This window comes from Charadrius vociferus, unplaced genomic scaffold, assembly GCF_000708025.1.
Source record: "Charadrius vociferus isolate BGI_N301 unplaced genomic scaffold, ASM70802v2 scaffold255, whole genome shotgun sequence".
Classification (NCBI taxonomy): domain Eukaryota; kingdom Metazoa; phylum Chordata; class Aves; order Charadriiformes; family Charadriidae; genus Charadrius; species Charadrius vociferus.
This window is the reverse complement of record NW_009648785.1, coordinates 2,164,442-2,176,126: the sequence shown is the minus strand read 5'-3', so window position 1 is coordinate 2,176,126 and position 11,685 is coordinate 2,164,442. Positions and strand designations below refer to the sequence as shown.

Below are 11,685 nucleotides of genomic sequence, written 5' to 3'. Positions count from 1 at the left end.
CTCTCCCCTCCTCTGCCGCATCGGCAGCTGGGTGCTGGATAGTGACTCTCTGCACCCGCTGGGCATGGTGGTGCCATCCAGCTGAGAGCATCCCGCACCGTCTCGGCCACCCGCCAGCCTCCGAGGGAGAGACAGAGACACAGAGAGAGGGAGAGAGAGAGAGAGAGAGAGAAAGGAGAAAAAAAAAGGAGAAAAAAAAAAGAAAAACCTAAAAGAAAAAAAAAAGGAAAAAAAAATTACATATTTTTTAAAAGAGAGCACGGATTAAGACTTAAAAATAATAATAATAAAATAATAATAATTAAGTAGGACAGTCCAAAGTAGACTTTAAGGGAAACAAAGACCCCAGGAAGTTCTGTTCTGTTTAGTTTATAAATATATATATATTTTTATTTGTTCTTTTTTGTTGTTGTTTTGTTTGTTGTTTTTTTTTTTCCTCCTCTCCTGGATATTTATTTCTTTGGTATTTTGAATAGATGTTTTAAATGATATGAACCGGACCTTCAAGAGCCTTAAATAGTTTCTTTGATAATTTATTATCATGTGAACTGTACTCACAGGGGAAAAAATTATTTTGTGAGGCCAAGCAAAACTGCGCAGAGTCTATTTTTCTACATGTCACGTGTGTCCTGACTTTCAGAAAGCGAAATTCTGTACTTTCCCATCTCTCCATTACATTGCTCCTTCATTTCAGCAAGTCTAAAAAACAAGCAAACAAACAAACACACAAAAAAAAGACAAACTTCATGGGGGTCCGTAAATTATATTTTTATACTCAGAATTGTAAATTAGATTTTTTTGAGAGATCAATACTTAACTGAATCACATTTCGTTTTTTGAAATAGTGTAAAATATGAGAATATATTATTTTAATTTAAATAGTTTCAAATGTAACGTCATTTCCTGTATTGTTTTCCATGTTTTGCTTTGTAAAAACACCATTTGGCCACGTTCATGGAAGTCAAGACTGTTACACAAACTTTTTATTTGCAAAAACCGTAAGAAACTTTGTTATTTTTAACTTCAAAAAAAATTTATTAGAAAATAATATTTTTTAAAAAGCGCACATGGCGGCAATTCTGTGACGATGGAGACGGTAGTTTGTACAGAGGGGAGAAAAGGATGTTTTGCATTAATAAATTGAGAAATAACTGCTGTAAATTTACTAAAATGTATTTTTGAATATTTTGTAATAGTTTTAATAGTTTTATAGAAATAAAATGTGCCATGCACAGTCTGGTTAGTATATAATAACTAAGAGTTCCTGGTGCATCCCATTTTTTTTTTTCCTTTTTGCTTATTGGTTTAGGAAACATGATGCCTAAAGGAGTGCCCATTTTTTCGTTTAGATGTGTTGCTTATAACTTCTAATTTTGGTACTTTAATTAAGGAAACGAATCCATCACATCTGTGCGTAACCTGGAATCTCTTGTACTAACAGTAGAACCTCACTTATTCGCACGAGCAAACGGGAGACGCAGTTTCCTTTACCGGAGCCCCAACTCCCCATCTGCACTCAAGCGATGCTCTCCTCTTCCAGCTCCAGCCCTGGCTCCGTGTCCTCCTCCCGGTCTGGTCCAGAGGCCACAGGCATCTCTTAAAATTCATTTCTGAGGGCGTTAAATCAAGTTTGCCCTTTGAAGCAAGTTAATCCGAAGGCAGGCAGCTGCCTTCACTTTGCAGCGGCACCAGGACTTTAATCAGCTTTAATCTGGGTGCCCGGAAGATGGAAATTTGAGGGAGCATCACTGACTTTGGTGAATTAGCTGGGATTCATGTGGCTGATGCTGGAAGAAGGAGACAACCAGTGGATTTCACTGGCCACCTTGCCTGAGTAAAGGTGCGGGGCTTGAGGCCACAGAGAAAAGAACAAAACACGCTGCGCAAAACAACAAAAAAAAAGGGATACAAATTTGTTAATTTATTCTGAGAGATGTTACTGAGCTGTAATGCGCCAGAGTCCATCCTGGATGGGTGAACATATCGGAGATGTGTTTTAGGAGATAAATGGTGGGGCCAATGGTTGCATCCCTTGCCCGGTCCCAGCTCTGAGCCCCACCGAGGGGCTTGTCCTGGCCGGGTGCCGATGAGTGAGGTTCTGCTGCACCGCGCACTCCTCCCCGGAGGGTTTCCAGGATCCCTTTAAAAATTTTGCAAAACATTGTGTGTGCGTGTGTGTGCGCGTCTGCGACAGGACCGTACCGGAAGGGAGCTTTCCTTGAATGTCTTCTCACCTTTTCTTCAGTTTCCATTACTCGCCAGTCTAGGACATTCATCCATCGGGCAACCTTTTGCTCCAGAGATACAGAGATACGTCCTCTGCTGGGATGGATGGTAGCTCATCAGGTGGCCTCCGGGGATGTCCCTGCCTGGGGCCACCTCCTGAGAGTGTAGACCATGCGCTTCCACTCTCAAAGCCTGGGAGCTTCCAGAACGGTGCCGGGAGCTGGTGGCTAAGCCCTGGGCATGAGCACCCCATGTCAAGCCCTAACAGATGGATGTTGTCTCTCCTTCCTGGCTGATTCTAGTCCAGGGCTGCCTCCATGCTCTGAAGCTTGTTTGTGGTGAGACTTCGGTGTGACCGCTGATGTGCTGCAGTGCCCATGTGAACCATCGGGATGGAAACCAAGCCACCCTAATGCCCACACGATGTGGGGCATCATGGGGGACTGTGGACCGCCTGGTGGGTGCTGGGGACCTGTTGCCCACCCTGGCTCGGACTCTGCCACCTCTGTGTCTTTGGGGTCTGCTGGCGCGTCGGGGGCTGCAACAGCAGCTGGTTTGGGGTATGTAAAAATGTGATCGTGGAACAAATGAGTCTCTGCTGTAAGAGTTTGGCCTTTGTACGGCGGTGTCTGGATATCTGAGCTCTCTTACCCTTGTCTCTGAACAGCAGCTGGCATTTTATAAAGCCTTTATGGTCAAAAAATGACCGTGAGGGAGCCTACCTTCTCCAGATGCCAGGTGGTGAAGGCGTTTAGGGATGTCAGTGATAGAACTTAAGCCATTGGCTTGGGGGCTTCGGTCTAAATGGTAACTGAGATGAAAGAAATCCTTAGACCAGAGCCCACACTTGTGTCAGGTTAGGGTACATGCCCCGGTAGGGACCATATCAGACATTGCCATGTTTAATCTTCATCGAAAGGCTGAGACGAGCTCAGAGCTTTGTGGTGTGAGAGAAGCTAAGATGCTGCCATATGATGTGATCAACCTGTTTTGCCAAGCAAAGAAATGCTGTGCCGTGTTCTCCATCGCACGTATTTCAAGTGACTGTATGCCTCCCTCTCACCGTATATTTATTACATCTCTTCCTTCGGCGCCTCACGTCCCAATCACCCCTCCGTGGTATGCATTAGAAGTGCTTCGTTAGATGGACCAATCCAACCTATAGCTACAGCTCTCGTATGAAGGATGTACTGTCATAGCATTGTGCAAAACATCTAGGATATGTCACCGTCCATTTTCAGGGTCCGAGTATGGCAATAGTTTGTATAAAATGTACACATAGTGGTGGCTACAGAATAGTTTATGACTAAATACATATCTATTACTGTTAAAATAATGTATAAGAATGTACTTGAAGCTATTATCCTTGTGCTCTGTTGTCTGAATAATTAAAGAAATTACAGAGACTTTCCGAAATGGCTGTTATGTGGCGGCATGTCTCTAACACTCTCAGCTCTGTGGTTTTTCCCCCAATGACATTGAAATGGGTTGTGGGGAGCCCGGCACTTGGTCCTGTGGGATTTGGCATGGGACCCTTCAAAGACGGCAGGAATTTTGCCCGTGACGCTTTGTGGGATGGTGGCAACCTCCCTCTTCTCCCACCTAGAGCCACGTAGACAGTGAGAGTCTAGCATTTACCTGCGAAATACCGTGTGGCTCTGCAAAGCCAACTCATTTGGCAGGGTTTTGTGGGGAGACAGAGATGCCCTGAAGGTCAGCCCCCAGCCTCCCCCATCCAACCCAACGTGAGAAGTGACCCTAATGAGACTGGGGCTGGTTCACGTTTATCTGACCAAGTCTTTCATGCAGCGTCCCGGTGCTCAGACACCGAGTAACCCGAGCGAAGGGAAGCTTGGATACCCCACTGAAACGAGGATCATGTCCACTCTGCAATTAATATCCAAGCCAAGCACTGGAGTACAGCAGGTCTTTCACAGCCAGGTAGCCATACCGTGCCACTGCTCTTTGTGCTCTTGTATGCAAGTTTGCTTAGCTATTTCTTTTCATATATATATGCACACGTACGTGTATATATATAACATTATTATCCGTATATTAAGAGCTCAGCATATCCTACTGGGCTATAAATATGTTTACATTGACCCCCCTGAGCATTTCGCATCATGCCGAGGTTGAGCAGGCGATGTAAAGCAGCCCAGTTGGGTGATAATTGGGCAGCAGATTTGCAGCTCCAGTACAACATCTATTTCAATTACAGGGGGAAGGAACTCAGAAGGAGCATTTTATTTTACTCATTACTGTAAGCCATAAGGGACCACTAGATTTCCTAAGCTTCTGAAATTCTCTCTTCAGCAGTTTCTGCTTTAAAAGTAGTGCAAACTTTACCCCCAAAAAAAAAAAAAAGGTCATTTTTCCATGTACAGAACACTTCAGAGCTTTCAGTGGAGCGGCGTTAACGCAATCCTTGGCCTACACGAGCTGGAAGGGAAAAATCATCTTTAAAAAGTGCATCTTTACAAGTGATGGGATTGTCTCAGCTTTTGATGGGAGCAGGATGAGGCCCACCAGGCACTGTTTATGCTGAGATTGCTAAATATCATTTTTAATACTTTGCATTTGGGATGTTTAGGTTTACGTATTTAAATAATTTTGGTTTTCAGGATTGAAAAGAAGAGAACAAATCCAGGAAATATGAGTTTAATAATCCTGTCCTGGTTCCAGTAAAATCAAGAGCATCGTCCAGAGCTGATCCGGGTGCACAGGGAGTTGTGCTGTCACCATAAGCCCAGTGCAGGACTCTGTATAACTTCTTTTCCTTCCATTTTTAAGTGAGAGCAAGCCAGCTCTTCGGACAAATCCTGCTGCAAATCAGGAGGGAAACCACAAGGTCAGGAAATCTGTTTGGGGTAAAAATATTTGGTTTGATGTCCTGTGACCTAAATGTGAAATAAATATTAAATTTGCTCAGTTTGGTGTAAACAAATGTCCGTTCATATTACCGAGGAGGAGAGGTGACAAGGGATGCTCTCTGTGGCGTGACCGCGGAGGGTCCCTTGGCCACCAAACTCGCATCTGGCTGCCGCCCAAGGGCAGGAGGGCTCGGACGCTGGCAGGGGAGCAGGGATGCTGGGGGAGCACCGTGTGCTTTGTGTGGCTCTGCCCAGCTTGCTCGGCTCTGGGGTTGGCACGGGGACCCCTTCCTCACCCCATGGCTGGGGCAATGCTTGTCTGGACCAGCTCCCTGGGACACCGTGATGTCTTCCTTGACAAGAAGGGGATGTGCTCACAGGAAAAATATACTTGGGAATGCTGTATCGTTCCAAGTCTCGAGTCTTTTGATGGCATTCGCTGCAAGGGAACGGATGATAAATCTGTATGCAATTACAGCAACATCCTTTTGGTATCATCACACACAGGCGCTATAGGGTTTCACTGGGTGGAGGAAGGTTATTTTACAGCAGGGTATAGTGCAGGCTTTGGCCAGTTCGGAGCATTAAAATATGTTTTTTGTAAACAGTTCAGGTTGGAAGGGGTCTCTTGTGGTCCCGAGTCCAACTCTAGTCCATACAGAGCCAGCTTAGAGCATGCTGCTGGGACTCATCTTCTGTCAGGTCCCGTGTGTCTCCAAGGATGGAGAGCCGCCACCCCTCTGGGTAACTATTATTGTTAAATAAGCTAACATTTTGCCCAAATATTGCAATATCACGTTTCACCTACCAAGAATCTCTCTTTATATTCTCTTTGTATTTCTTCCAGGGGGAAAGAAACCCAAGAGTTAAAACACGATTAGTTTTAAGAAATCCCAGGTTCAAAATCTGGGACGTTCAGAGGTCTGCTGAGCTCTGCTTCTGCTCCTGCTGCCCGCACCGAGCAGAGAGAGCCGAGACATTACCCGCCCAGCTAACCTCTTCTCTGCAAGTCAGTCCCATCGTGTTTTCTACAGCAGTAAGCACTGTTTTTAATTATTAGACTGTGATGAATGCAAATAAATATTAGTCTTGGGATTGCTCATGAACAATTGTCTTGGAATAGTCACTGGTTTGGTGTAAGCTTTGTTGGCTTTGCCAAATGATGCCTTTTCTACTCTGCAAAGTTTTTGTAGAAACAGGAGCATAATAAATGTACAGTATCAAACAAGTCTGTTCTGGCACAGCATTTGTATGAATAACCATTTTGTGCTAAAGCTGGTGGAAGCTACGGGGTTCACAGGCATCAGAAAGTCCAACTGCCATTCAAATATTTGCAAATAATGAGTCATGTGATCCCACAAATAACAACAAACCAACCTGGTTGCTTTCATTGAGGAAAAATGATTATGAATCACTGTGTACTGTGGGCTCAATCCAACAACCACCAGCGTCAAAAGGAGTCTTTCCACAACTTCAAACAGGCAGAGAGCTGTGTTTGCTCAGCTTTACTCAGTGCATCCCTCGCTTTCATATTGCATGATGAAATAATAGAATTTATCACCAGCAGGAATTTCCAAGAGCAGCCAAGAGTGGGCAAATGTCATCTTCTGACTGCATATGTGCAGCTCCCACTGATGTCAGTAGGGTTACGTATGGGCAAAATGAGGTCAGGCTGTGTTGTCCTACTTTAGGTGCCCTGTGGTATTACACTCAATTAAATTTTGTCTCCCAGGACGCAGCCTCCCTCCTTCTTAAGTCACCAGGAACTTTGTCACTACACAACAGTGCAGGAGAAGGCATGAAATACTTGTCTTTGATCTAGAGTGCAATAAGGTTTAACTCGTGTATTTAGGAGCATGCAACTGCACTTTGAAAAGAAGGGCTGAATTCAGTGGGAAAAAAGAAAGTCTATGAAATCCCAAAATGAGGCATCTTCAGGAGAAGGCAACAGCATTGCAAGCTCACGCACAGCCTTGCAGAGCATGGTGGCCTCAGCCAGACCTTCTTCTCAAGGCAGCAGGGCATCTTCCCTGCCCTCTGCCAACAGCTCCCCACTGTCCCTCGCAGAAAGATCCTGAATATCATTGGCAACACTTTTTTGGCAGCGCAGGAGAATCAGCTGCATCTTCTGTGAGGGTGACCACACGCTAGACTACTTTGAAAATATTAACCACTGGTTATGAAGTGAAACTATAAATAGCCGTAGGAATGGCAGCTGAAGGACAAAGCATTAAAAAACCCTCAGTACGGAGTTGCCAGAACGATGCTGTGCTTTGAGTGAACCGGGTTTGGTCCTTACCCCTTTGATGGGGTTTCTTCTGATTTTGAGAAGGTAGCTTGTTGTCTCTCTGCCTTCATCAGAGATGTGCAGAAAAACACCTCTGAGGATAATTTTCTGTGGTCTGTGTGGTCTACATGATGAGAAACACAGTGATTCAGACATTATCTACTGCCTGTGTGTCACTCTGACGGATCTCCTCTGTGTGTACATGGTAAAACCCAAGGACAATCCAGAACCTTTACATTGCAGCCTGTTTGAAAGCCCTCGTATTTATATATTGGTTAACAAATTGCATTGAATTTTTAAATCTCTCACAATTGCCAGTATTAGGCATCTTTATATATAAAATAAGCATGTTCCTTACAGAATTTTGAAGTCCATTCTAAATATCTTTGGAAATGAGGACAGCTGGCTTTTTACACAATATTAAACTTTGCATGACACACATAAGTCACAAGGAGGACCCACAAGGCAGTAGCCAACCCAAGGCTAAGACACGATTTTGGCTTCTGATTGTGCATCTTGGTGCAGTCAGTGGGGCCCAGAGGGCAGTTTTGTTCCCCCTGAAGCAGGTACCTGATGGCTGTCTGGAGAGGTCTGCGTGGACAAGATTTCCATGGCTAATGAAGGAGTTGGGACACCAAGAGCTCAGACATACACCTGCAACTATGTTTCTGAATGTAGGTGTCCTAACTAAGAGCTGAATCCTGCCCAAAATGTAACTTCAGCTCTCCTTTTACTGCGGAGGCTCCCCATGGGGTGCTAGGTTACATTTGGGGCCTCCTTGACTCATCCAGTGGCCCTGGTGTGGGGAGAAAAGAGACTTTCCATAGCTCTGCAGAGTGACAGAGCTCCGGGCATTGACGTATTCACCCCCCCCTTCTGTGTCCATGCTGGGGTAAGCCTGGTGTAGTCCAAAGCCAGAGCTTTCTCTGGGGCTGGTCCTTCACTGTGGGATGAGCTCAGGACTTCAGAGCGGCCACAAACCTCAGCACCTCTCTTTCCAAGAGCGAGGCACGCTTGTTCAGCCTTGCCTGCGTTGGTATAAACACCATGCACGTACAGTGCAGTTAATTAAAACTATTCCCACTCAATTTTCCCCTGAGGGAAGGAAGGGAGAATAGATACATGCTCATGGGAGAGGTGCTCATCGCATTGCTTCATGTGTTCTGGAGGGGGACACGCAGTGCTGTGGGGATAAAAAGCCGTGGAGGGCTGAGGGAGCACCATGGAGAGCATGGAGAACTGTCCCTGGAAAGGGATTTCCCTTACCCTGTGTGCTGTCAAAGGGAAGAAGTGGTATGTTTCTAGGAGAGAAAGCAAGAGACCAAGACCATCCACTCTCCAAGGTGAGGAGGTGTTGGTGAAGGTTTGCCGTGACACCCACCCAACACTGACTTACTGCTTGGGACTTTTGGGATCTCAGGAACCTCCCATCCTCCCAAAGTCCAGGTTTTGTGCAACTCATGGAAAGGACAGAAGAAGAAGTCACAAGTGGCTGGGTGTGGGCATGACACAGCTGGGTCTGTGCACTGGCGCTCGGTCTCAGTGACTCAGCCCCGATGCCAAGAGCTGTCCCGGACATCAGACACAGAACAAGAACAGCCTACAGCTTTCCTGCCCGTTGCTCCCCAACTTACTCATGGAGACACCAGGGAATTTATTTTGTGGTGTGTGGATACGAAAGGGCTCAACACCATCCCTGGAGGTGTTCAAGGCCAGGCTGGATGGGGCTTGGAGCAAGCTGGTCTAGTGGGAGGTGTCCCTGCCCATGGCAGAGGGGTTGGAACTCGATCTTCAAGGTCCCTTCCAACCTAAACCATTCTGTGATTCTATGGTTCGTGGAAAGCGAGTGCCCCGGTCCGTGCAACCAACACTGTGACATGCAGGGCTGTTTTGCACCTCTGGGGGAGGCTTGGTTCCCAAGCATGAGGGCAAGCGTCCTCTGTACCGACATGGGACAAGCCCTTCTGAAGCATTTTCATTTCAAATCAGCTCCTGTGTCTTGCTTTTGCCAGTGCTGAGCCGCTTGGCACTGAGCTGGTGGTGCTGCCATGGGAGGGATGCAGCTGGTACCCACCAGCACGTGGGGCTGTTCTGTTTCATGAGGTCTCCTGGTGCCTTCCAGCAGGTCTTGAACAATACCAGGTGCAGAAGAAATGGTGAAGCTTTGTGGGACCTTGCTGGTGGGACCTGGCTAATGCTGCAGCAGTTTGCAGCAGAAGCTGACGTAAACACAGCAAGAAGGACCTAAGCACCAGCAAGGGACTGCCACCTCCCTGGGTAAGTTCCTGGAGGTGCAAGGGGGCTTTGTTTTTCCCAAAACAGGAATAAAACAACCGCATTTAGCAATGAGCGGGATGCTGCCGCTCACTGGGCCAGGGGGTTGTCTCTGTGTAGCCCCCGCCCCATCAGGGACTGAGCGGGTGGGCAGCAGTGATGCCATTTCAGAGGGAGCTGTGGCACAGGTTCCTCACCTGGGGCTCAGGCGCTTGTGACCCCGCAACAAGAGGAGCTGACAGGGTAGGGCCCAAGTAAGCCCAGATGTCCAAAATGAAAGAAAAGTCAGATTTCATGCTATAGGTTCCCAAGGAAATTTACAAATGTGAAAGAAGTCGAGTTTGGGCTCCTGTTGGAGTTGCTCTTTGCAGCAGGAAAATGTTATGCCTGATCATGAGGTGTTCAGTTTTAGGATTTTTTTCTCTCATCGAGGAAATGTCTGCACTTCAGTTATTGACCGAAGCTGAGAATGAAACAAAACCAAACACACCTAAATATTATTTCACCTTTGGCTATAACAGAATAAGCAGCAAAACTAGAACATCTTCTTGCAGTTTCATATATCGGAGCTATTCTTTTCCTATTTATAGGGAGCCTGACAGGACAGAAGTATTTATTGAGAGTTAAATAATGACATCTGTTATCAAGAATATCAAATCCAGTGGAAGCTGCTTCATATTAAAAAAGAAACTCAGGGCCAAATTGCCTCTTGATGAATATAGGCACAGCTTTATAAACTTCTTTAAAGATTCACTCTTTGCACCAGAATAAAATTCAGCCCAAGGAGCTTATATAAACAAGCACTACACACATGTGCAAAAGGAGTTCGCTTTTAAAAAAATGTCTCACTGAAAAAAAAAGAAGAAAGCAGTAACAGAACCCCAGACCTTTTAGGATTTGTTCCTTTAGGTGGAATCAAAGTGACCTCTAGTGATTCCCCGTTAACCGTGCAGCTCAGCAGCCGCCAGCACGGAGCACGAGTGGTGCATGGTACGATGCTCTCTCATCTGCTATAAATGCAGTCGGTACCTGATTAATGCTAAATTTTAGCAATTAATGACTGTTGCAATGACCATTCCTACAATTCGAGTATAAAATACTTCCCCAAACTCTACCGTTTCTTTTCATGCAAGTCGCGCACTGTTAAAAGAAGAGGATTGTTTTTATTAGCCCATTAAAAATAAGCAACACAATGAATTTATTAGTAACTTATCATCCATGTGTCTTCTGGCACTGCTGACGTGCTGTTCTTTGGGAATAGGCAGGATAGGAAGTGCACTAGATTTGTGATTTAACTTGTTTGTTCCTACTTTTTGGAACATCACAGGCTGATCGCAAAATTATTACCAGTTGTGCAGCAAGCATGGAGTGCTCCTGCGGAGCTAAGCCATACTCATCCCTGTGTTCAACCGGGCTGGACAACAAAAGAGGGATTTTCACCTCTACAAGGTCATCTTTTTCCTCCCAACTACCAAGTTTAAAAAAAAAAAAAAAAGAGCGTAGAGAGAAGATGTTACAATTCATCAGCAGTGGGGGAAACTAAAAATACGTATCAGGCAAATTATGTGGGTTTACCATGAAAATCAATAGAAAAAGGGCTTAGAAATGGGGTGTAACCATTCAGGGGCAATGCAGGGAAAGCTCAGTACAGAGCGAGATGGTTGCGTGCTCTGGCCTAATATCTCCCAGGGATGTTTCAGGGTTGGGGAACGCAGCAAAAATCATTGATTCTTTTGGTGCAGGAGATAGGGATGGGCACGAAGGAAATGCTGAGCTCTGCTGAGGCTCAAAATGTAGATATTTTTTTAAAAAAAATCTTCCATAGGTTAGATGTGTTGATCTCTGAACCAGAACTGGGTGAAAAACAGGACACTATTCCTGCCAGAAAAAAAATCATCCAACTGCTTTAGTTTCATAAGTATTTCGAAGAAGTTCACCTTCAGCCTCCTCTTTGATTCTTTCCCTCCACATCTTCGGCATCTGCAGGAAGAAGGACAAGAACATTGCTTCCCTCTTGCTCTCTTTCCC

At 45.5% G+C, this 11,685-nt stretch overlaps 1 protein-coding gene across 1 annotated transcript in view; it reads left to right on the top strand.

Annotated features, from left to right (window-relative positions):
• Positions 1 to 11,685, top strand: part of SHH (sonic hedgehog) — a 41,314-nt gene that overhangs the window by 9,801 nt on the left and 19,828 nt on the right. The gene's annotated exons all lie outside the window — the stretch shown is intronic.